At 35.1% G+C, this 24492-nt stretch overlaps 1 long non-coding RNA gene across 1 annotated transcript in view; it reads right to left on the bottom strand.

The window, feature by feature from the left end:
• Window positions 1-24249, bottom strand: part of LOC110262063 — a 128483-nt gene extending 104234 nt beyond the window's left edge. Inside the window, exon 1 of the long non-coding RNA XR_002346585.1 lies at window positions 23402-24249. This is a non-coding gene — a long non-coding RNA (uncharacterized LOC110262063). The remainder of the gene's footprint in view (window positions 1-23401) is intronic.

The following is a 24492-nucleotide window of genomic DNA, read 5'->3' as shown; positions in this document are numbered from 1 at the left end:
TTTGTTGTGGGAGAATTTGAAACCATGTAGAATTCTAATGCCATGATGAAGATTATTTGATAGAAAAGTATATTCTTCAACACTTAAAACTGTCAGTATAAATTCAATAAAAGATTAAAATATTACATATATACACATATATATGTATATAAAACCACCTATTAAAAAGATTTTGTATATAGACCCATTATATAAAGTGTGATACAAAGTGCCCATGATTCATATTTTGTTTCTTGGAATCAGAAGTTGTGTATGAAATTTAAGAGAATTTCCTATAGTTAGATAGGAAGGAAATAAGTTAACTCTTGGTATCCTTGGGGGATGGGTCCATAAGCCCCTGAGGATAACAAAATTTACAATGCTCAAGCCCCCTATATAAAATGTCATAGTATTTGTGTTTGTAACCTATAAACATGCTCCTGTATTTTAAATCATCTCTGGATTATTTAGAATACCTAACACAATGTAAATTCTCTATAGATAGTTGTAATTACAACATGAATACTACATAGATAATTGTCAAAGAGCAGCAAACACAAGTTTTGCTTTTGGGAACTTTCTGGATTTTTAAATTTTTAATATTTTCAACACACAATTGGTTGCATCCCTGGATGCAGAACCTGTGGATACATAGGGCCGGCTATAGTCTCAAGACCAAAAAATGGTGGTAATGATGATGATGATGATGGAAATAATGATAAAGATAATAGTGTATACTAGTTTAAGAATGGCAAGTAGCTCCTTTTAAGAGTGTGAAATTTCTTTTGAAATTGGACCGTTATGAAAGAAAAATTGAATCTGAGTTACTGCTTTCTAAGAGGTCTGTTAAAAAAATAAAAACATAATTTATAACTGTAAAAATCAGAATATCATTATAGTGTGAAAATAATTCAAATGTTCTGTCTTAGTCCTTTAAATATTTAGCTTAACTGTAGTGTCTAAGCAGAAGTTATTTCCCTACATGTTATCACATGTTAAATTAGAAAAATACAGAATAAAGCTGAGTTTTGAACCATTAATGATTTTAAACTGCTTTGTGATAAAAAGGATGATTCATTCCATCTTCCTTCCACAGACATTATCAAGGTGAACACATCACAGTTTGTTATGATTTTATTGTTTTATTTAAAAGTGGCTTTAATAAAGAATTAGGTCCTGTTCTGAAACTGTGTCAGCAGGAATCGTATAAGAACATTAACTCTTAAACCAAAATCATCGTTTTTACTATATATTTTCCAAAATTTAATTGACTTAAAAATTGACATCTTTAAAGAACTGGTCAACCCTCATAGACTTTCTAATGAGGGAATCTGGCAATTTGCAGGGGCAGAGCGGAGGAAGATAAGTTTACAGAGCATGTGAGTATTTAGTGGAAATACTGATGGAATTTTTTATTACTATGTGGTAATTTTATTTACCTCCTCTAAAATATGTTCAGGTTAGACTTTACTCAATATGGTAGATTAAGCTGGCATGGAAAGACCATTTTTTAACCTCAAGATTCTTTCCAAAGTGCTTCAAAAACCACTTCTAGGGAATTAAGTGCTAGCTTTATCCCTTTCTTTATATTGATGGATAAAATAATTACACTCATTTAAAAAAAAAAAGCTTGAAAAAGAAATAGTCATTCTTACTAAATTTTTAGTATAGGTAGATATTTAAAGATATTTTCCACTATGTTAAGAATGGTTTGGGACATTATACCACCATCAATGTTCAACTGCTCTCTAGAAGCCTCTATGTTTCCCCTGTATTGACTTCTGCTACACAATGATATGTTCAATCCTGAACTAAAGTGTTATAAGATACAAATATCTATGCTAGCCAGTGTAGTTGCATTTTACCTGCATTATTATTGCACTTAATACTTGCTGACCCACATCTAACAACTCTGATTAAATGCAAATCTGACTGGCAAAATCTGAGGCCCTTAACTAATTTTTGTGTTCTATGTTTTCCTGTTAACTAAAATGTATAATAGTGGGTTATAAATACATCGTTACATGAGCAATTTATTTCACTTCTTTTGTGGACTAGTTCCTCTCAAATAAGAAAAATATTTCCTTGTGGAAAATAATTGGACCAAATCCTTTAAACTGTTGACTTATCAAAGATTAGACACCTGGATGTGGGATTTGGGTTGATATTGGGATGATACTCAGTCCATACCAGTACGCTGAGGCAGGGTTTCCAGGAACTATCCTCCCTTCCTTCCTTTCTTTTTAAATTCATGAAATAGCCTATTATTCTTTTGGATTTAAGTTTCCTAGCCCCAGGATATCAAATAATGTAGGTTTTTGACAGTCCAATCTTGGATTCCCTCTAAAAATTTAACTTTGTGGTCTCAGAAATAGTTCAATACTGTACAGCTCTAGATTTTACAAAGCAAACTTAAGGAGATCTAAATAGTAACTTATCATTCTTTTATACCTATGTAATTATCAGTGCAAACTTAATGTAACCAGCCTCATTTTGTGTTTAAGAGTCACATTTCTTTGGGATTATTATCGTCACAAGTTGGAGATGCATGGCTTGTGAAGGACTTTGAAATGTGTAAAATAAGACTAGTAGATGTACTGTACAGACCATTTCACTGTATTAAGCTATTTTATAACTCTATAATGCAGCAAATTGATAAAAGTGCAAAGTATTATTGATTATAGAACTTCCAATTAATTGTGTCCTGGATAATGCAACTGATTATTGCCCTGTGGCTATCCATTCTGCACCTTCTTGTAAATTTATTTCAAAATTCCCGATTGCTAATATATGTTTTTGTTCTCCAAATTCTTGTTGGTATCAACTGTGTAAGCAGCTTTTGACAGGAAAGAGCTTTCTTTTTTTTTTTTTTTTTTTTTTTGCTATTTCTTTGGGCCGCTTCTGCGGCATATGGAGGTTCCCAGGCTAGGGGTCTAATTGGAGCTGTAGCTGCCAGCCTACGCCAGAGCCACAGCAACGCGGGATCCGAGCCGCGTCTGCAACCTACACCACAGCTCACGGCAACGCTGGATCGTTAACCCACTGAGCAAGGGCAGGGACCGAACCCGCAACCTAATGGTTCCTAGTCGGATTCGTTAACCACTGCGCCACGACGGGAACTCCCAGGAAAGAGCTTTCTGCATGGAGTCCCATGCTCTAACTCATCTCAGGCCCAAGTTCAACTTTCAAATCCATTGATCACACAGCACTTTGCCTAAATGTTGATTCTTTCTGTAGAACAAAGAACTAAAAATGAAGAATAAGTAATTAGCAGATGACTAGATCTCTTCCCTAGTTTCCCCTTCAGTAATATCATGAACAAACCGTGTGAACAGATAGAACCTAAAGAAAGATCATGAGGAGTCAGCCAACCTACATGCAAAGGAAAATGATGCAGAGCTTGACCTCCTGCTTCAATGATTATTTAACTGAGGTTATGTCCCGTTTTCCCTTCAAAATTTTTTCAAAGCTGAGCAAAATCTTTGGAGTTGGTCTGGGGACATGGCTCTGCCTTCTCCCCTGGTTGCCAGCTTTTCTGATTAAAGTAACTTTCCTTTCTACTAATACTTACCTCTTAAGTACTGCCTTTTGAAAGGCAATGTGCCAGCAGCCAAATCTGAGTTCAGTAACATTGGTATGTAATACATTACCAGTTCTCTTCTTTGTAAATAAGCGAAATAAAATTTTTGGCGTATGTTCATTTTGAGCAGGTAAAATAATTACAATTATACACTTTTAACAATTTTCATATAATGTGATAAATATATCAAAGAAAACTATAAATTAGACATTATATTTTAAATATAACTTAGTTAATGAAAACTTTACTGTAAAATTCTATTACTCAAATGCGCAGAGAATAAGCTCATATACTATTGAGAATGTATAACCCACCTAATGAATAATCTTCTGCATTTCAAAAATAATCACTTTTATCAATTAAACCAAGAGCTGGTTCTTTAAAAAGGTAAACAAAATTGACAAATCACTGGCCAGACTCACCAAGCAGAGGAGAGAAGAAATCCAAATAAACAAAATAAGAAATGAAAAAGGAGAAATTACAATGGATACTGCAGAAATACAAAAAAACAACAACAACAAAAAAAAAAACCAAAAAACAGAGAATACTATGAACAATTGTACTCCAACAAATTTGACAACATAGAAGAAATGGACAACTTTCTAGAAACTTACAGCCTGCCAAAAACTGAATCAAGAAGAAATAGATCAAATGAACAGTCTGATTACTAGAAAAGAAACTGAATACGTAATAAAAACACTCCCTATAGGATTAGATGGCTTCACAAGTGAATTCTACCAACATACAAAGAGGAATTTATACCCATCCTCCTTAAATTTTCCAAAAGGTTGAAGAAGAAGGAACACTCCCAAAGACATTCTATGATGCCACCATCATCCTAATACCAAAACTAGACAAAGATAACATGAACAAAGAAAACTATAGGCCAATATCTCCAATGAATATAGATGCAAAAATTCTCAACAAAATTTTAGCCAACTGAATCCAACAACCTATAAAAAAAGATCATACCCCACGACCAAGTGGGATTCATCTCAGTTTCACAAGGATGGTTCAACATAAGCGAATCAATCAATGTCATACACCACATTAACAAAAGAAAATAAAAAACCACATGATCATCCCAATACATGCAGAAAAAACATTTGACAAAGTCCAACATCCATTCATGACAAAAACATTTATCAAAGTGAGTATATAGAGAATATACCTTACATAATAAAAGCCATTTAGGACAAATCCACAGACAATGTAAGAGTCAATGGAGAAAACCTGAAAGCCTTTCCACTAAAATCTGGAACAAGACAAGGATGCCCACTCTCACCACTGTTATTCAACATGTACTGGAAGTCCTAGCCACAGCAATCAGACAAACAAAAGAAACAAAAAGCATCCAAATTGGAAGAGAAGAGGTAAAACTGTCACTGTATGCAGATGACATGATACTATATATAGAAAACCCTAAGGTCTCAACCCAAAACTACTTGAACGTATCAACAAATTCAGCAAAGTAGCAGGATATAAGATTAATATTCAGATGTCAGTGACATTTCTGCATACTAACAGTGAACTATTAGAAAAGGAATACAAAAATACAACACCTTTTAAAATTGCACCCCAAAAAATCAAATATCTGGGAATACACCTGACCAAGGAGGTGAAAGACTTATATGCCAAGAAGTATAAAACATTAATCAAGGAAATTAAAGAGGATTCAAAGAAATGTAAAGATAATCCATGCTCCTGGGTTGGAAAAACTAATATTGTAAACATGGCCATACTACCCAAAGTAATCTACAGATTCAATGCAATCTCTATCAAATCACCCATGACGTTTTTTCACAGAACTACCACAGAAAATCCAAAAATGTATATGGAAGCACAAAAGACCCAGAATTGCCAAAGCAATCCTGAAGAACAAAAATCAAGCAGGAGGCATAACTCTCACAGAGTTCAGGCACTATTACAAAGCCACAGTTATCAAGACAGTGTGGTACTGGTACCAAAACAGACATACAGACCAATGGAACAGAATAGAGAACCCAGAAATAAACCCAGATTCCTACAGTCAATTAAACTTCAACAAAGGAGGCAAGAATATAAAAATGGGTAAAAGACAGTCTTTTCAGTAAGTGTTGCTGGGAAACCTGGGCAGCTGCAGGTGAATCAATGAAACTGGAACACACTTTCACAGCATGCACAAATATAAACTCAAAATGGCTTAAATACTTAAAGACACCATCAAACTCCTGGAAGAGAACATAGGCAAAACATTCTCTGATATCAACCTGATAAATGTTTTCTCAGGTCAGTGTCCCAAAGCAACAGAAATAAAAGCAAAAATAAACCAATAGAACCTACTCAAACGGACAAGCTTTTGCATAGCAAAGGAAACCAAAAAGAAAACAAAAAGACAACTTACATAATGGGAGAACATAGTTTCAAATGATACAACTGACAAGGGCTTAATCTCTAAAATATACAAACGACTTATATAACTCAACAGCAAAAAAGTCAATGTCCCAATTGAAAAATGGGCAAAAAACCTGAATAGACATTTCTTCAAGGAAGATACACAGATGGCCAACAGGCACATGAAAAAATGCTCAACATCCCTGATTATTAGAGGAATGCAAAAAACTACTATGAGGTACCACCTCATACCAGTCAGAATGGCCATCATTAATACATCCACAAATAACAAACGTTGGAGGGGGTGTAGAGAAAAGGGAACCCTTCTACGCTGTTGGTGGTAATGTAACTTGGTACAACCACTATGGAGAACATAATAAAAGCCATTTAGGACAAATCCACAGACAATGTAAGAGTCAATGGAGAAAACTATACATAGAAGTACCACATGACCCAGCAATCCCACTCTTTGGCATATATCCGGACAAAAGTTTCCTTGAAAAAGACCCATGCACCCATATGTTCATTGCAGCACTATTCACAATAGCCAAGACATGGAAACAACCTAAATGCCCATCAGCAGATGAATGGATTAAGAAGATGTGATATATACACACAATGGAATACTACTCGGCCATAAAAAAGAACAAAATAATGCCATTTGCGGCAATATGGATGAAACTAGAGTGAAGTAAGTCAGAAAGAAAAAGACAAATACCATATGATTTCACTTATATCTGGAATCTAATATAGGGCATAATTGAACCTTTCCACAGAAAAGAAAGTCATGGATATGGAGAACAGACTTTGTGATTTGCCAAGAGGGAGGGGAAGTGGCTGGGATGCACTGGAAATTTGGGGTTAATAGATGCAAACTATTGCCTTTGGAATGGATAAACAATGGGATCCTGCTGTACAGCATTGGGAATTATATCTGGTTACTTGTGATGGAGCATGATAATATGAGAAAAAAAGAATGTATACATGTATGGGTAACTGGGTTATCTTGCTATGCAGTAGAAAACTGACAGAACACTGTAAATCAGCTATAAGGGAAAAAATAAAAATCATTATAAAAAACAGCAATCACTTTTGCAACAAAACCAAATCTCAAAGATCATATTGATGATGGCATCTGTTAGGGTGATATAATTCTTACTATCAAGAGGATAATCTCTTGATTGGAATAGAATAAACGTGTAAAAGCAAACAGTCAGAAATGATCTGATTTTTTTTAAAAGATTCTACTTTTACTATAGGAGTCAGATCAGGCTAGAAAGTCTGAAAAGGTAGTTAGAAGATCATTATACTCACTACAAACCCTGCTTTCCCTGGAATTACTGCAAAGATGCTTAGAGGTTTCCAGAGCTAATTAAAAATGCTAAGAAGCAAATTAACACTTTCTCTCTAATAAACTGTAAACACACAGTTAAGTCCCTTTAATAATGCTCCCAAACCCCCTAAAACAGCTGGATCAATCCCAAACAGATTGAAGTAGACAAAGCAGGAAATGCAAAATAGGGGCAAAAATGCCTTGGGAATATAGATGGCCTAAGACTGAATGGAAGAAAGTTAAAGGTCCATCCAGAATGAGAAAATGAAGAAGGTGGAGTAGAACAAATAGAAATTGATAAAAATAGAAATCTAGTAACCTATTCTTTCTTTGGGTATTTGATCCATACCATTTGTTGATTTGCATCACTATAGTATTTTTTTTTAAGTTTTTTTTTTTTTTTTTTTACTTTATATAATGATTTTTATTTTTTTTCCATGATAGCTTGTTTACAGTGTTCTGTCAATTTTCTACTTTACAGGATGGTGACCCAGTTAACACACACATGTATACATTCTTTTTTTTCTCACATTATCATGCACCATCATAAGTGACAAGACATAGTTCCCAGTGCTAATTATACACAGAACTACCATATTACCCAGCAATCCCACTCTTGGGCATATATCCAGAAAAAACTTTCCTTGAAAATGCATCACTATAGTTCTTTTCTTTGTTACTATCACAACCTGTCATTTTCTCCATGTAAATCATACCTCTTGCTTTTTATTGATTTTCTAGCATTCAGCAGAGTGCAAGACCAGAATAGAGCTCAATTGTTTTAATACATATATGAGTAAGTTAAAGAATGAATGTATTGATAAAAAGAAATGGGTTAGGAAAAGCTAAGAAATACCAAGAAAATATTTATAATTTAATTAAAAATAAAATATTTTTATTTGTAATAATTTATTCCCACATATAAAAATGAACTTGTTTGTATGTCTTCTTTTCCTGTCATCTGTTTCAGATGTCTTCTTTTTAAAACAATATGCAGATCACACCCATCTCCCATTTAATAATCCCCAATGTTATCTTATGATAGTTAAGCTACATTGAGTTTTAACCCTCCACCACAAAGTCCCTACTCCTACTCATCTTTTACTCACTTTTCTTTTTCTTTTTAGGGCTGCTCCTGAGGAATATGGAAGTTCCCAGGCTAGGGGCTAAACTGGAGCTGTAGCTACTGGCCTACACCATAGCCACAGCAATGCCAGATCCAAGCTACCTCTGCAGCCTACCCTGCAGCTTAAGGCAAAACTGGATATTTAACCCACTGAGCAAGGTCAGGGATCAAACCCAAGTCCTCAGGGACACTAGTTGTGTTTTTAACCCGCTGAGCCACAACAGGAATGCCATCTTGTTCACTTCCACTCCACTTACTTACCTGGCTTCAGCCCACTAGCCGCCCTGTGTGTCTCCAGTATTAAAAGACTCCTTTTTGCCTCAAAGTCTTTGATTTTGCTTATTCTTCCAGATGGAATGACCTTCTTCCCTGATTTTATTCAGAACTCTAATTAAATATCAATTTATTAGAAAGATCCTTCCCAAGCATAATGTCTAAAAAGGCTCCTCATCCATCACTATTCCTTTACCTCTCTTTAGTTAAGGTTGAATTCTTTACTTTACAAACCTGTGTATCCATGGATATTTGATATAGGAAAGGTTGGGATCATTTGTGAGAAAACATGTAAGAACATCATGTTTTTAAAAATTGACTTTCCATAGGAGTAAAAAACAAATAAAACTAGAATTACTACTAAAAGTAAATTCTAATGGATCAAAGACCTTAATGTGAATTAACAACACTTTATAACAAATAAAAGTAAAGTAAAACAACTTTATGACCTTGAAGTAGAAAAGTCTTTCCTAATGAAGAAAAAGAAAGAATATACCAAAAAGGAAATAACAGGTAAACTGAGCTATGAGAAAATTTAAAACCTCTGGACAGAAAAAATTCCATTAAAAAAAAAGTTAATGGATATGCAACAGTCTGGGAAAATATACTTGCCATTTGAGATCAATTTTCAGAACCCCAATCAATCAATCAAAAGATAATAAATCCAGTTCAAAAATGGGTAAAGGATAAACACAAGCACTTCATACAAGAGGAAGTGTGAATAAATCCTGATTTTAAATAAACATATTTATAAACAAAATCATCATTATTAACTATGCTTGAACTTATTTAGCTGTAACACTATCAACATACTCAATCAAAGCTCTTACCTGTATCAGAGAGATAACCCTTCCTTTTTAAAATTTTTTTATTAAAGTGTGGTTTATTTACAATGTTCTGTCAATTTCTGCTGTACAGAAAAGTGACCCAGTCATACATATATACATACACATTATTTTTCTCATATCATTTTCCATTATGTTCTACCAAAAGTTCCCCTGCTATACCGGTAGGATCTCACTGCTTTTAGTCTGTATCCTACAGATCCTTTCCCAATAATCTAGAGCTCAGCCCCACAGGCTAATTAGCTCATATTTTAACTTTTGGGGTGAATTCGCTGGTAGTTGAAATTACTTACTGACTTCTACTTCAACTAAAATTATCATAGGTATATGAGTTCCCTGGCACAAAGGTATTTCACAAGGACACTTTCTAAAAATACCACCATTCATTCTGATAGTTTTGTAAGTGACATTCTGAGTATAATGGAAATTTGTGCAAAGATGTTCATCTTATACCATCTAACAGTTCTATTGAAATCGCAATTTAATATTGAAATTAGGAAAAATCTTCATTCATTCTAGGAAACAGAGGTGGGTAGCAATCACTTGCTGGAAGAATCAAATATTTTTAAGCCATATATATTGAACTCACATCCTCGTGGTTTAAAATATAGCCTATGAAAACCAGAGCAACAACAACAACAACAACAAAAAAAACCAAAAAAGTACTTTGCCTTCATTCTTCTCAACAAGTATGAGAGTCATAATTTTTTTAAAGTGTATAATGATAAAAACAACCTTCATAATCCTTTGTCTCTCTTATCTCTGGGAATAACTGTTACTCAAAGGTAGGACACATTTTCCAAAGTTACAGTTTGTGCATGGCAGAATCAAGATTAAGCCCATATCTGCCTTCAAAGCCAAGATTGTTGACTAGTGCCTCTACAGAGCTTTGTGTGAAAAAGGTTGAAACTCAAAATCCTATCTTCAGCAAATTGTTCTTCCAATTAAATTACAGGAAAATATATTTACACATATCCATATTTTTAAAAATAAACTTTTCATACAGACTTGCAGGTGTGAGAAAAATGCTCAAAGGTATACCTCTTTAAGTAAGATAAACAATTCAAGAATAGAGAAATCGGGAGTTCCCATTGTGGTTCAGTAGGTTAAAAACCCAACTAGTATCCATAAGGATGCTGGTTCAATACCTGGCTTCATTTAGTGGTCAGTCATTGCTGTGAGCTGCAGTGTAGGTGGCAGACATGGCTCAGATCCTGCACTGCTGTGGATTCAATTCAACCAATTCAACCCCTAGCCTGGGAACTTCAATATGCCACACATGTGGCCCCAAAAACTCAAAAAAAAATAAAATAAAAGAATGTAGAAATAAGGTACCAAATCAGTGATGATTAACAAAAATGTATATATTTTAAAAATCATAAAACACAGAATCAATTCTAAAATGATAGTTCTTAAATTTTAATATAAATATCAAAGTAACTTCTTTGAGAAAAATTCAGTTAATATTAATAAAACTATTTTGCATCTAAAATTGAGATTATATTTTTAATAGGAAAATTAAGTGAAGAAGAAAAGAAGGAGAGAAAATTGTACTAAGTTTTTGATGTAAAACTGTTTCAATCTTTATACAGGTAATTAGAAAAATGTAGGTCTAAATATATATTTGTATTCTTCATTTTAAGTAATCACAAGAGGATTAAAATAGAATGTTCCTACAAAAGATCTGAGTTATAAAGTATCTACCTCATCCTCTTCAGAAATTTAGGAGTAGATTTGCTCCTCTGTAACTGCTAGGGATTGGTTCCACGACACATGCGGATACCAAAGTCTGCGAATGCTCAAGTCCCTTATATAAAATGTCATAGTATTTGTATGCACATCTTCCCATGTACTTTAAACCATCTCTAGAGCACTTGTAATACCTAATACAATGCAAATGCTACGTACATAGGTTCCAGTGAGTGGCAAACTCAAGTTTTGCTTTTGGAACTTTCTGGAAGTTTTTTGTTTGTTTGTTTGTTTCCCAAACATTTTTGATCTGCAGTTGGTTGAATCATGCAGAACCCACAGATAATAGGGGCCACCTGTGCAAGCTCTTTGGCAAAATACACTGTCCCATTAAATTTCTTTCGACTTCCCTAATCTCTCTTAGCCTGCTCCTCTTCTCAAATAAGGATCTTTTTCTTGTTATTTTGATTTGGAGCCCTAGCTATGATTTAGTTTGACTTATTGCATGCATTTTCCTCTGCAAGAAGTATTTATTTCGTTTAAACACATACATTTCATTTTGTGAAAATTTAAAATACATTAATTCTATGTATCTCATGGAAGAACTAAACATTGTAGTTATGTATTCAAAAGCTAATTGCAGTTTGTTGACAAATAGAAGTCTGCCTGGCCTTCACAGAGGAATATTTTCATCTGAAGTAAAAATATTGAAGAAAACAACTAAGAAATTGAACTCAGTAACATTGATTATTAGCATGTTTATAAACTACTCCTCAGTCCAAACTGGGGGCCAATACTATTTTCAGTGGTCACCCATGACCTTCTTTTCTCTAGGCACTTAACCATTTCTAGAATTAGTGTCCTAGATCTGATGGAAATTCATTGCTCTTCATACTTAACCCAATAATATGTTTTATGACACAGAACTAATCAGGAGAATACAGGGAACTGTGAAAGTTAACCTGCACTGAAGTCCATCCAAACTGTATTATCAGTACTGAGAACTGCTAAGCACCTTGTTGCAGGTGTCTTTCAGGGCATATCCCTCACTCCCAAGAGATCAGACATAACAATGCCAGTCATAATAGGTATAGTCCCATTTCTTTATTATTACAAGATCAGATATCCAAAAGTCCACAGTAAATTTAGTGAGTTATTACAAGATTTATATATGACAACCTTTGATCTATAAATCATTAGGATAACATTAAATCCCTCACATGGAAATGGTGGAAAAAATATATGTGTATGAGTATGTTCATGTATGTGGATGTATGCATGTATTCGAACCCAAAATAAAGGCGATTTTCTTGTGTACCTAACCGAGAATGACCACTAAAATAGGACACTATCAGAAGAGGACCCAGTGGATCACCTGAGTACCAACAATATTCCTCCCTGGCTCAATTAAGAGGTAGCATCTTATCTCTCATGATGACCTGAGTCAATTACCTTTGACAGTGATAACTCCTTCTGTTCCTGATGGCCTACCACCATGAAAAGTCCTACACAAACAGATGGAAGCCAAGGCTTTAAGTTTAGTGGGATTCTTATCTTGTTAGAACTCCATGCATTACAAGACTTCCAAATACCCCAAGCCTAACATGGAACTATAATTATACTAATTTCCTATATATCAGTATCAACTCAGATCTTGTTTCCAATAACCTTAAAAAATCAGGGTATTCTATTCCATCCATCCTTGATCTTATCTCTCTCTATAGAACACATATGTAGGGGATAAATATGCCAAACATATATATTCTATAGGTAAGGAAAAATCAAGCAAGAATGATCTGAAAGTTGAGGTTAGCATTCTCTGCATATGTGCCTACATATACATCTATATATGTATACTTCTACATGAGATTAAGAACATATGTATATACATGCATATAGATATAAAAATATAGGGAAATACATACAAATGCAGTTGTATAGGTAGATATAGATAGATATGGATGTAGATGTGTAGATATAGGTATGGATATCCTTGCTGGCTGCCCATATATTTGCTCCTATAAATACTAGATTCTCCTTTTTTGTTTGTTTTTTTTGGCCATGCCTGTGGCCTATGGAAGTTCCCAGGCCAGGGATTGAATCCGAGATACAGCTGCAGCAATGTCAGATCCTTTAACCCACTGTGCCAGGCTGGAGATCGAACCCACACTTCCAGAGTGACATGAGCCACTGCAGTCGTATTCTTAACCCATTGCACCATGCTGGGAATTCCTCCCCTATAGTCTTATCACAGCAGTTATGGCATCATTTCATGTATGCTATTACTTTTATAAAATCTCCAAAATCTATCCAAGCAGTGGATTAGAATAGCCTCCTTTCTAGGATTTAAATCCTATGTCACAAGAAAGAGCTCCCCTATGAACAATCTCAGAATTTGGGGAAAATCACAACATAACCCAACTGGGCTTACAAATAAACAAACTCTCCTCCCTTTATCTCTCCTTTATCTAGCTTTTTAAAAAAATTATTTATTTTGCTATTCAATCCAGGCCTTTCAAGATCTATTCTCAAGTTCTCAGGCAGATTCTCACAGTTCCTGCTGGTAACATGAGCTGGATCCTACAGCTTCTTTAGCACATGACCCCTCTCTTTCTTCAATAAGCCCAGAAATATTCCATTTAAATTTTGCTGAGATTTTCCTGTCACATATGACCACTTTCCTCATAGGTCCCTGACTTATCATGGCTAAGTGATAAGCCTTCTTTGAAATTCTGCCACACCTAAAATTAACATTCCGCTTCATCTGCTATCCAGATACCAGATAGGGGACTCTCAGAATGCTGCCAAGGAGGCCCTCTCACTCTCACACTTCACATGAAATGTGCAAACTGAAATAATGTGGTATCATCTAATAACAAAATATGAGTGAAAATTAAAATACTGCTGATATTTATTATCGGCACAGACACAGGCAAAACGAATTTGCATGTCTTGCTATTATTAATTATATATTGAGAATGTAGATTGATATTATTCACATTCATTTGAATAGAAACATGGGACTGAAGTGATAAATTAGATTATTGTTCAGCAAATATTTACTCCTCCTTCCTTTCCAACCTTTACAAAAGGAGCATGTTTCACCATGACCTTGCTATTGGGCTTGTCCAGTGATTTGCTATTGTCAGTGAGAGGCTAGCAAGTGTCATGTGAGCAGAGACTTCAAATATGTTTAATAATCTGTTAAAGGGAAATGAGTAGGATTAAGTAGCTATATTACCTTCCACATTCAGAAGAATTGCAGATTCCGTAATGTGTTAAAAATGAATGTTAACTTCATTTTCCACTTGCTGTTGTCATAATTATTTGCAATTTTGTTATCCTCTACAGAGCTTTGTAACCTTTTTGAGAATAAGATAAAATTTTTAAAAATTTTGAAGGTATTGTTTTTATCCCCAAATCCTGCTGCTAACTAGTATAGGCTGTCATCTAGTGCAGTAGGAAAAGACTACAGTTTGGTAACTGAAAGGCCTTGGGTTCAAATCCTTGTTTTGTTAGGTGGCTCTAGACAACTCACGTTCAACCGCAGTACATATATGAGTGACATTGTAAAGATGACATGAGATAATAAAGTATAAAATGCAAAAGAAGAAAGAAAAAAAAACCAACGAATACGCTTGATCTCTAAGGTCTTTCCTTGTATTACAACGAGAATATGTATAAGGTAGCTGTTGATCCAAGGAAAAAAAAGAAATGTGGGGAGGACTTTGACTCAACACTCAGCTCAGGGCAAAGCCCTGGCAAATATAACCTAGATCAACTAAAGAGCACCCAGTTTGCAGACACATGAGTGAAAAAATACATGTCTGCTGTCCTTATGGCACTGAATTCTGCAGTGATTTGTTACACATCATTATGATGGAAATGAGTGATTAATATAACTTCTTAAGTGGAAGATGTACACTTTGGCCTGGAAAGTCCATTTATGTTTATTGTAGAAAAACTCCCAATCGTGTGTATAAGGAACTATGTAAAATGATGTTCACAGAAGTACTATTTGTTCTGCAGAAATTGCCTTACCTCCCAGTTTAACATTCTTTATGCTGTATTGCCTTTTGAAACATGGGAGCCAGCCAGCACTAGTCAACAAGGACTTATCATTTTTCTGACTCTGAGTAATGTGATCATAAATTTCTTTAGCTTTCAGCCTTGCAACAATGCTGTCCACTCTGCTTTTTAAAAACTGGTTGCCATCTCATGAATCCATAAATTTAGCCACGTTTCTACCTTTTCTGTGGCTTCATAACACACAGTAGATGTTACCTAAGAAATTTCCAAAGTGGTCTCATGTATAATCAGCAAATTTCCTCTTTCCTTTTCTTGATATACCATATTTTTGACTCTGGGTTTATGGTCCACAGGACTATAACCCATGCCTGTGAAAGCTATCAAACATACATATTTTTTCTATAAGCCACATAATGGTCTTCTTGCACTTGGTAACACTGGACAGCAACTCAGTACTATGCTGGGAGCTATTTTAAATGGCACACTTCCAGAAATGAAAAAAACAAACTTTTTTTTAAAAAGTATCACAAACTACTAAAATGACACTTGTTTACAGTATGGCAGAGTGTCACCCTGTTCAACCTGAGTTGAACAAAGTGCATCAGGCAATTCAAAATGTTTGTGCCTCTGTGCAAGTCAGTAAGTAACCAAGAAAGTGACTTGAGTATTGATTTTGGCATTAAAGTACACTTTAGTGTGTAGACAAATTTGCAAATACTCACACCATGTATAATGAGGGGTGACCAAATTTAGTTTTAGTAAAATGTAAAAATACACACAGGAATGGTATTACCAAATCACAATAGTTTTACATTTTGTGAGAAAGAAAGGGAAAAAAGATGTTTATGTGGGTATTAATTTTATCTTTAATAGAAAAAAGATTTTAAATAAATGTTGCAAAATGTTGGTGTCTTTATAATCTCTAATAAGTGTAACTGCTTCTAAGTTTTGGGATATTTGAAATACTTTCTAGCTTCATATATTAAATTTGAAGTGTATTTATAAATTCTCTTTGAAGAAGAACATTCATGGGAACTGGGAACTTGAGCTAGGCAATTAGTCTTGGCACAGAGTACAGATGCTGAAACATCAGCTAGTCAAAGCACAAATCTGGTAAATGAAACCACGGAGGTGCAGATCTCCACTGATTCCAGAAAGGGTCTCTTACCCTACGTTTAGAAACCATTCAATTGTAGTTTTCAAAGAACAGTTTGAGCTTGGGCTACTAATAAATTTAGCATTCGGTTTCTTTAAAAGCTTAAACCCATTAAAGTATCCTGAGAAAGGCAAGCAAGCTCTGACTTATTGATGTCATGGTTTTCACACATATCTCCCACAAACTGGACCAAATCCAAAATGGTGACCCTCTCCTCCTCATAAAGCACTGACATGCTTCTTTTCTGAATATTCCAATCAAATAGAAAACCAGCCATTTTCCTGGTCAGCGGGTAACCTGGAATTACTAGTTGAATACTATGACTGAAGAGCAGGATAGCTTTAGTTATTGTTTTTCCAAAGATTACTGGTTATATTTTCCTATGAACTCCCCCAGGAACAACAATTTTGATCTTCCGTATTGACCTTTTCTAGCCCTTGTCTATGTGGCTAGAAATAACATTTATTGCCTAATCCGCCCAAGCTCAAAAAAGGCCATGGTTATTGTTAACACTCAGAAACTGCAGCATATACTATAGCGCAGATTCAGATTTGAGAGGAATATTTCTTTTTTTTTTTCAAGTTTTATTTTATTTTATTATTTATTTATTTATTTATCTTTTTACCATTTCTTGGGCCGCTCCTGCGGCATATGGAGGTTCCCAGGCTAGGGGGCCAATTGGAGCTGTAGCTACCGGCCTATGCCAGAGCCGCAGCAATGCAGGATCCGAGCAGCGTCTGCAACCTATATCACAGCTCATGGCAATGTCGGATCCTTAACCCACTGAGCAAGGCCAGGGATCGAACCCGAAACCTCATGGTAGCTAGTCAGATTCGTTAACCACTGAGCCACAACAGGAACTCCCTGATAGGAATATTTCTTAGATTGAACAGATGGAAATTTCAAGAGGTATAAACAGGTTTTTATTTTTCCTTAAAAAATATTTATTAACCATCTTTTGCATAATTTGTATAATGCTCTTCTGTTATAGGTAACTGATCAATCTATAGTCATTAACACGCAGGTAATTACATACTGATAACTGTATAGCAGTAAAGTCAAGCTTTTCCCCTGAATCCTAAGAGGTAACCTCTAAATGTTTGGAATTTCCCCAGTAATAGGAGTGTCTTTTTTTTTTTCCCCCCATGGTGGGCTCCTCACATCATACATGATATTTTATGCTGCTGTGATGACTAGGCTAGCCCCATGTGACAGTCTTAGGATAGAAGCTGGTCGTGCCAGAGTGACCAACCATATGCTATTGGATGGCTGATCTGGGTTTTGTGACATCATCTCACCTCTGGGGATTGAGGAGGCTAGAGACTGAGTTCAACCATGTGGGCAGTTACTCAGTCAAGCCTTCCTCAGAAATGAAGCCTCTATAAAAACTTTGGACACTGAAGCTCAGTGAGAGTCAGCTTCTTGACTCTGTATTTATTATCACTTACAAATACTGATGGGAATCCATCCTGATGATAAAGATGTCTATGCATCTCTTCCCTTAACTGATTTTAATGTATCCTTTTCCATGAGTACAATAATTTTCAGAGTTCTGTGAGACCTTCTAGAAAATTATTGAAACTGAGGGTTGTTTCAGGAAATTCCTGAACTTCTATCTTGGGTAGACTTTGGCAGTCTGGAGGACTGTGTCCTTAACCCCAAAGTCTGGCTAACTTTTGAGTAATAATAAAGAATTCTGTTTCTATAAGTAGATGCAATCTGAAAAGAAAACTAACAACTTATTTTCTAACAATTGGTACAAAGGGCTATAGATCAACTATTCCTAAACCAAAATAAATCTTACTACATATTTTAAAATATGTCATTAATTTATAAATACTACATTCTAATAAAACAGCTCATTGCTTTGTATGTATTACTCAAAAGTACACCCAGAATTGTTGTAAAATAATATTGCCCAAATTGACATTCTCTCTACATGCATACTTTATGCAGATTTTTTTAGGTTGAGATGGTATTGGATTACCATGAACTTAAAAACTTATAGCCATCTTGTGTTGCAAAAGGAACTTTAGAGTATCAATTGCTCATTCTTTTATAAACTGGAACAAAAGAAAATAAAGCAATTATCTAAGTAGAATCAAGACTCTTTCTGATACTAAGCTCACCTAAGGCCAAAAGAAGAAACACATTCTATTCCAATACCTATAGTAGCAAGGCATCTTTTTTTCTATTAAAAGCAGAAGAGGAGTTCCCATTGTGGCTCAGCAAGTTAAGAACCCAACACAGTGTCCATGAGGATGTGAGTTCAATCCCTTTTACCTCAGTGGGTAAAAGGATCCAACATTGCTACAAGTTGTGGTATAAGTCACAAATGTGGCTCCAATCTGGCATTGCTGGTAGCTGTGGTGTGTAGGCTGGCAGCTGCAGCTCTGATTTGACCCTTAGCCAAGAACTTCCAGATACCATAGGTGCAGCCCTTAAAAACAAACAAACAAAAAACAATGATGTTAACCTACTTTCAGCTGACTGTTTGTTCAAGAAAACACATCTGTGCAACTAATAACACAGAACAACTCTTAACCAGTATCTGTTAGTGAATATGCTTTTAAGCTAACAGTCAGAAAATCTTAGTTAATAGAAATAATGATTATATTATATAAACCATATGTTATATATCTGTCTTTTGGTATTTTAAAATACATCCTAGATCCAGCCACACCCACCAAGAATGTAATACTGTGACAGTATTATTATTATTATTATTGTATACAACCACAAAGCAAAACAAAACAAAACCCCTGATTTTTAAGTGAAAACATCACTCTGGCCAGGATCCACACTGCAGGCTCTATTCCCATGGCCCTCAGTGTGCCTATGTGATAGAGGATTTCTTTTTTCTTTTTTTTTTTCTTTTTAGGGCTACACCTGCAGTATATGGATGTTCCCAGGCTAGGGGTCAAATTGGAGCCCTAGCCTCTAGCCTACGCCACAGCCACAGCAACGCCAGATCCGAGCCACGTCTGCAACCTACACCAGAGCTCATGGCAACACCAGATCCTTAACCCACGGAGTGAGGCAAAGGATCAAACCTGCGTCCTGATGGTTGCTAGTCAGATTTGTTTCTGCTGAGCCATGGCGGGAACTCTGTGATAGAGGATTTCTTAGTGGTAGCCCGAGAAGAATAAAACAGTTAACTTGGCAGCTAAAGATACAAGCAAGGAGTCAAAGATGGGAATAACATGGTGCCATATCACCCAAGCCTTTTTTTTTTTTTTTTTTTTTTTTACCAGATGACGTCCAAATAGTTGCTACAATTTTGGATTAGAGGAGAGGCTAGAATGGAGGAGAGTGGATGGAGTACAATCAGTTTAAAAAGATCACAGTTTTCAGACTTGAACGCTATCTAGGCAACATCTCTAGCTTTGCTCATTTACATATAGTCTGAAACCTAAGTTTTCAGATAATTACTTTGACAGAGAACCAATCTAGACTTGCAAAAGATAGTAATTGTTCAACTCCAAGAGCAACACCTTTCCATCCCTCTTTCCATAATTCATACACACACATACCAGCTGTATCACCAGGATGCTGGCTATGATATTGTGTAGTCCCTAAAAAGAACATTCTTGACAACGTTCACTTGAGATATGACCAAAGAAGAAGACAGTCAAAGAAGAGCTCCCCAGAGCATTAAGGACTACCAGGTGATCTAGCCAAAGAACTTTTACTTTATAATTTACAGACAGTAAAATTTGATTATTGCTCTAGACTTAGAATTGCTATGTATCTATCATTCTCCTTTTCTCCAAATGAGAAGTTCATGCTTATTTTATGCATATGCTGGGGCGAGAAAACAATGACCCACAGGCCAAATCCAGTTTTCCTGTTTGTGTAAGTAAAATTTTATTGGAACACAGCCATGGCCATCTGTTTTTATATTTGGTTGTTTTCACCCTTCACTGACAGCTGAAAATTTGTAACAGAGACAGTATGGTATGCAAAGCTGAAAATGCATACCATCTTGTCCTTTACAAAGAAAGTTTGCTACCCCCTGGTCCATGTCATCATTTTATACTGAGCATGCTAAGAGCAAATGCCTTTTCTTTTAAAAATTAAGACTAACTATATCAGACTTAAGAGAAAAGATTACACATCTACTAAAGATCATGGGCTTTAAGCTGGATACAATAGCTGAATGAAACTTTGCCTTAGAGAAGGGATGACACAGAAGGAAATATATGGAGATCATTAATAAGTCCATGCCGGAGGGGGTGTGGAGAAAAGGGAAACCTCTTGCGCTTTTGGTAGGAATGTAAGCTGGTACAACCATTATGGAGAACACTATGGAGGTACCTTAGAAAACTAGAACTACCATATGACCCAGAAATCCCACTCCTAGGCATATAACCGGACAAAACTTTTCTTGAAAAAGACACATGCACCTGCATGTTCACTGCAGCACTATTCACAACAGCAAAGACATGGAAACAACCCAAATGTCCATCAACAGATGATTGGATTAAGAATACGTGGCATATATACACAACGGAATACTACCCAGCCATAAAAAAGAACAAAATAATGCCATTTGCAGCAACATGAACGCAACTAGAGACTCTCATACTGAATGAAGTAAGTCATAAAGAAAAAGACAAATACCATATGATATCACTTATATCTGGAATCTAATATATGGCACAAATGAACCCTTCCACAGAAAAGAAACTCATGGACTTGGAGAATAGACTTGTGGTTGCCAAGGGGTAGAGGGAGGGAGTGGGATGGATGGGGTGTTTGGGGTTAATAAATGTAGACTATTGCCTTTGGAATGGATTAGCAATGAGATTCTGCTGTGTAGCACTGGGAATTATGTCTGGTCACTTATGATGAAGCATGATAATGTGAGAAAAAAGAATTTATACATGTATGTGTAACTGGGTCACCATGTTGTACAGCAGAAAACTGACAGAACACTGTAAACCAGCTATAATGGAAAAAAATAAAAATCATTATTTAAAAACAAAAACAAAACAAAAGAATAAATAAATAAATATGTACTTATATAAATGTAAAAGAAAAAATGCACAGAGAATTGAGTGTCCAAAAGGACAGAGAAAATATTCCTTCTTTCTTTTCCCTATAGAAAGTAAAAACTTGTACAAGATACAAACTGCATTTTTTTTGTCCCTTGAAAAATGAGTTCTCTAACTATTCTTTTAAATGATGACATCTGCTACTACTGAAGATTTTTGTAAGAAATAATCAAATGAGATTTTTAATTGGGTCAATTATAAAGACATGATTAAGATTGTTTATTCATGATGTCATTATCATACCATGCTTTCATCTGTTCCAAGCTAAAGGATCATGGTACCTAGTGATGTTTAAAGTATCCCAGCTCCACTCCCCTGCAACCTGGTTTTTCACTCTTCTTTTCACTCTAATTTATCTAGACACTTTATATAGAATTATAAGCCACCTGACATCTTTCCTAGAATGAGCAGACAAAAAAATACACCATCCATAAATCAAAAAATCTCATTTAATCCTATATGTAACTTTTAAGCTTCATTATCTACATTTTACAGGGAAAAGACAAACTAAGTAATATTTAAAGGCAATTAAAAAGTAAAGACTCTATGATTTAAAATACACATAACTAGAAATTATAATTTTTTTCCATTTTATCATGTTGTTTTCCTTAGGACTAAAGATGGTAATAGAGTAATATGTTTCTAAAGTCTAGATCAAATTAAATAAAAATTGAAATAGGCGTGAGGATGAGTTCTAAAACCTTGAATTTAAAGAGTCTCATTTTTACGGCTGACAATGTTGAAGAGATTAGTATGTGTATTGGGGGCTCTAAAAACCTTTAAGAAAACTTAGTTAAAGAATTGGTGGATTTAGAAATTTGAAAACTATTCCAAAAGTCCATGACATGTAATGATGTTTAATATTGCTAAAACTGTGAAATATATATATAATTAGGCTAATAAGGGATAGAGGCCCATAGCTAAAGAGGAAGACTGGTCTACTTTCCATTATCCAACTTTCAATCTGGTTTCCGTATCCTCTTTTAATTTTTGTGCAGGCAGTAACTCATGAAAATAAAAATACTATTTTCAAAGACTAAAAAGAAAACACAATAATATTTTGAATATAAGGTGAAGAAAATTTTTTTGAATAAAGAATAGCAAATTCTCAAAGAATCCAGATCTATGACATTTAAAATTATAAGATATATTAACTCAGTAAAAACTGTTTATGAAGTTTTACCCCCATTGCAATAGTTTCCTAATAATAGTGACAGAACTAAAGCAAAATTTTAAAATGCAACCACCTTGTCCTTTGAAGTGATACAGTCCCAGGAAACATGGGACCATTTCAGAGCTCTCTGTATTTGTGAAAGTAGGAGAGAGAAGAGAGATAGCATTAGTGTTTCTTCCAGAGTGACATGCATTTGGGGTGGGGAGTGGACGTCTCAGAAAGGAAGGGATATAAGTAGGAACGAGAGTTCAACAGTGAGGAAATTCACCTTATTTTATAGCAAAATGTCTATGAAAGGGGATTAACATGGCTAAATGCAGCAAAACACATGCTGATTCCTATATCATTGCAGTGTGGAATATTTGAGATACACCTTTTCTATAGTCATGTTAATCTCAATTCAAAACAAAAAAAGAAAAAGAAAAATCTCAATCTTCCATTCAGATAGTCTCTTAAAGCATTCACACAATCAGATAACAGCACAGTTTTTCATTTAACATGATTTCACAAACTGTATCTGTGCTTAAGTGGTAATTCACAAATGTGAGGTCTTAAAAAAAAGATTATAAATGATTTTCCTTATGAATGTCAAAATTCTACTTTTGGCAAACCTACTGAAACTGAAATGATCCCTAGCCAACTGACATCTTATCCATAACCAGTCTTCAAACTATTTCAACAATCTAACAAATCTGGCTGGCTCATGCTCAATTATGATAAAAATCCAAAATGTTGCTAAGTGACTAGGGAACAGAATTTGAAATTCTGACAAGAAATATTTCCTCACCCTTGATTGAAGGAAGCAGCACACAGATGGTCAAGGTGACGCAGATTCTTGGGCCTTTCAAAGATTAATTTCTTCTCAATTCCTACATAGAAAGAATGCTTAATTTTTAAAAAAATGTGCCATATTTAATCTCTGATTTAAAGTGTCCGTTGTTAACTCCCACTATAATTTCAGTTTTTTACTGCAGCATTTACCATTCCCTCTAGTTCAGATCACTGTATGTACTTCCAATTCTACTACAAGCAGAAGTTTCTGTGGCAATTACAGTTCTTTAAAAGGACAAGAACACCGAGGTCACATCACATCAGTACTTCCTGCCCTATACTGATGCTGATCAAATTCTGAAAATAATTTAAGGTTTTGGCCCTTAGCCTTAGGGCACAAAACTTGATAGAATCTAGCAGTTTGAGGAACTTTATCATGTTCAACACCACATTACTCATAGCAACTATTTTCAACAAGCAGTCTGTACTATTGATCCTAAAACTGAAATGAATAAAAATTCTAGGTCAGAATATTCCCTTAAAATCAATGAAATTGTGGATATTAGTTTGAAAACTTCTATCAGGATATTAGAACATTTTCAAAGAACTTGACAACAATTTAGCAGGTTCATTCTTTCTTTTACTTATCAAAATATCTATCTCCAAGCCATAGCTTTACTCAGTTTCCTCTCCCTTCCTCCATGTATGCAGCCTTAATTCTCCACAATTTTACCTCATACTTTACTGGAAAGACATAACATCAGGAACACCCTAGATTTCCGGCCCTTTATCCCACCCAATTATTTTTTTAAATTTTTGTATTTTTTTGGCTTTTTAGGGTCACACCTGAGGTATATGGAAGTTCCCAGGCTAGGGGTTGAATCGGAGCTACAGCTACTGGCCTATGCTATAGCCACAGCAATGCCGATCCGAGTGGTCTCTGACCTATTACACCACAGCTCATGGCAATGCCAGATCCCTGAAACACTGAGCAAGCCCAGGGATCAAACATGCATCCTCATCGATACTAACAAGATTTGTTTCCACTGCGCCCAATTATTTCTATATTCAAGTGAGTGTCAAGATTAATGTTTGAAAATAACAATC

The sequence above is a fragment of the Sus scrofa genome, chromosome 1 (assembly GCF_000003025.6).
Source record: "Sus scrofa isolate TJ Tabasco breed Duroc chromosome 1, Sscrofa11.1, whole genome shotgun sequence".
Classification (NCBI taxonomy): Eukaryota; Metazoa; Chordata; class Mammalia; order Artiodactyla; family Suidae; genus Sus; species Sus scrofa.
This window is presented reverse-complemented; position numbering and strand designations above follow the sequence as displayed.